This window comes from Artemia franciscana, chromosome 5 (genome assembly GCF_032884065.1).
Source record: "Artemia franciscana chromosome 5, ASM3288406v1, whole genome shotgun sequence".
NCBI classification, from domain to species: domain Eukaryota; kingdom Metazoa; phylum Arthropoda; class Branchiopoda; order Anostraca; family Artemiidae; genus Artemia; species Artemia franciscana.
In genome coordinates, this window is record NC_088867.1 from 57,858,630 (window position 1) to 57,861,976 (window position 3,347).

The following is a 3,347-nucleotide window of genomic DNA, read 5'->3' on the forward strand; positions in this document are numbered from 1 at the left end:
AAACAATAAAAACATACGAGTATAGAAGGTCGTTACGTTAGTTAATTCGTAAGTTACGTATATTTTTACCAATGAAAATGTTTGTAAAAAATTAAAAGTTCTAGTTGCTTTTTAAAGTAATAAAAAATTTGGAGGGCAACTAGGCCTCCTACCTCGCTCCTTTTTTCTCAAAATCTTCCGATTAATTGTAATTAATAAATATGCAAATTTTGTTTTAATTATTTATATGCGGAGAGCTAAGATCAAAACATGTATTAATTCAAAAACGCCCAGAAATCTAATTAAAAAAAAACCAATTTTTTTAAATGAAAGTAAGGAGCAACATTAAAACTTAAAGATCATATGAACATAAAATGAATGTAAAAAAATGGGAGATAACATTAAAATATGAGCTAAATAGGTTTGAAGTGGAGGCCTTGGATAAAATTCCAGAGGATCTGACAGATGCAGCTAGATGGCAAAATAGTAAAATATTTTACTTGCATGCTAATAAATTGAGAATAGTAGTGAAACCGGACTTGTCCCAGTTAAAAATTGTTTGTGATACCTTGGATGTGAAAGAAGATTTGTTTTGGAAGGAAGAATTAGCGACAGTACTAAAAGGATTAAAAAATAATAAAACTCCAGGTGTTGTTTGTGTGGCAAATGAGTTTCTTATTATTGTTGTTCTGACATTAGAAATAAGTTACTGAAGATTATGAATATGATTTTGGTAAAGGGGAAGTACCTAACACTTTAAAAAAAAAACCTTAATAAAACCACTGTATAAGAAAGGTGATAAGAGTGAGTGTGGCAATAATCGATGAATTAGCGACATAATCGATGAATAGTCGATGGTTTGGAAGGAAGAATTAGCGACAGTACTAAAAGGATTAAAAAATAATAAAACTCCAGGTGTTGTTTGTGTGGCAAATGAGTTTCTTATTATGGTTGTTCTGAGATTAGAAATAAGTTACTGAAGATTATGAATATGATTTTGGAAAAGGGGAAGTACCTAAAACTTTAAAAAAAAACCTTAATTAAACCACTGTATAAGAAAGGTGATAAGAGTGAGTGTGGCAATAATCGATGAATTAGTCTGGTCTCTGTAGGAAGCAAATGACTTGCTAATATGATACTTTTTAGACTGAGAGATGCTGTAGACAAAGTTTTAAGAGAAGGACAGTGTGGTTTCAGAAACGGTAGGTGATGTGTTGACCGAAGTTTCTCTCTTAGGTTAATACTTGAACAAATCCAAAAACCTTTGGTCCTCAGTTTCATAAACTATGAGCAAGCATTTGATTTTATTGATAGAAGAGCCTTAGCAAAGTTCTAATCCTTGTATAGTATACGAGATAAATTCATTAAGGTGATTAGTGCTATACGAGAATAACACTGCTGCGGTTAAGGTAAAAAATGAGGTTAGCAGCAGGTTTTGTATTAAATCAGGAGTTAGGCCGGGTTGTGTTCTATCCCCCTTTATATTGATCATTTTAATTGACTTTGTCTTAAGGAGCACAGGAAAGGCAATATGAGACGATGGAATCAAACGGGGAGGAAAAGCTATTCTAGACTTAGATTATGCTGATGATTTAAGCATCGTAGGTGAAAGTGTGGGCAAATTGAATGACCTTTTAGAGGTTTCGTGAATTCAGGCTGCTAAAACAGGTTTGGAAAAATTAATGTTAAGAAGACTAAGTCACTAAAGCTAGGAATAAGTGAAGATGAAAAAGTGACGTTGAGTAACAACAAGCTTGATCAGGTCAGCTGCTTCACTTACCTTGGTAGTATTATTAGTAAAGACGGTGGGAACAATGAAGATGTCAAAAGTAGAATAGTCAAAGCTCAGGGTGCTTTTTCACAGTTAAAAAAAAGTTTGGAAGAATAGGAAGATAAGTTTGCAAATAAAGATTAGAATATTGGAAGCCACAGTGGTGACAGTAGTCAAATATGGCTCTGAAGCATGGGCGCTCCAAAAAGTAGATGAAGCTTTGCTAGATGTTTTCCAGAGAAATTGCCACCAGATTTTTCTAGGTACCCGGCTGACTGATCGTAGTTCAAACAAGAGGGTGCGTGAAAAACGTGGGTTAATCTCGCTTTCTAGGGCTATAATGAAAGAAAGGTAAATGGCTAGGGTAGGTTCTGCTGATGAAGGATGACAGGTTGCTGAAGATTGTCGTTTTTGGCCAACCGTCTAGATCCGTCTAGGTCCGTCCTCGTCTGTGGTGGGAGGATGTTATAAAGAAAGATTTAAAGGAAATATGAGCTTCCTGGGAGGGCGTAAAGAGGGAAGCTTTGAATGGATCGGGATGGGGGAGGAGCGTAAGTAGCTGTGTTGGTCTTAGGTGGCTTGGTGCTGCAGTAAGTTGTTAGGTGCAGTAGTAGTAGTAGTAGTTTGGTTAAATTACATTACGCGACTAAGTAGACTGATCCCTAAGGTAGGTAAAACCTTCTGAGCCACTAATCAGATCTGAAAGACTGACTCAGAGATGAGTAGGAAACATAATTTCTGGTGCTGGTGATTAAAACTGCTAACTTACGCCTGTTTCTTACTTACACCTGTTTCTTACTCACTCACACAATTCTGGTGCTCACCTAAACCTTGTTAGGCAAAGGTAACGGAAGCCTTCATGCTCAAGATTCTTCTGAAACAAATTCATGGGTGCATTGATAAATTCCAGTATGGAGGGCTCTGCAAGTGCAGCACTATAATCTACCTAGTACGGATGTTTGACTTTGTCCTCCAATGGCTCAAAAAAGGTAGTTTTCTCTCTCTCTCTCTCTCTCTCTCTCTCTCTCTCTCTCTCTCTCTCTCTCTCTCTCTCTCTCTCTCTCTCTCTCTCTCTCTCTCTCTCTCTCTCTCTCTCTCTCTAGTTCTTGTTTGACGTTTTTTTCTTTTCTTTTTTCAGGAATAAGTCAAAGTTCCTCAAATGTACTTAATTGGTTGCTTCTGGTATGTTATACGTAAATTTGAGCCTATATTTTGAAATGTCGGTTCAATATTGATTAGAAATTCTGCTATTTGCAGGAGTGAGACCAAAATGGTCTCTCCTGGGAAAAAGAGATCTTCCAGATATCTTTGAAAGAAGATATCTGATACTTTTTTTCTCTTTATTGTAATATACATTTCCGATCATCCGTTTGTTTTCGGTAGCGCAAAAAATTTTCTGTCTTGCCCGTGGTGCAACACGCAAAGAAAAAACAGACATGGTACAATTTTTTGATAGGTGGTACAATTTTAGGGCGCTCTGTGGTACATTTTCTTCCGAAGCGTTGGCAACACTGTTTTCCCTTTCAATATTCCCTTGGAGCGAGTGCATTGCTCCTTTCAGTTCTAAATTAGACACATGAGGAGAGGCCCTGGCCTC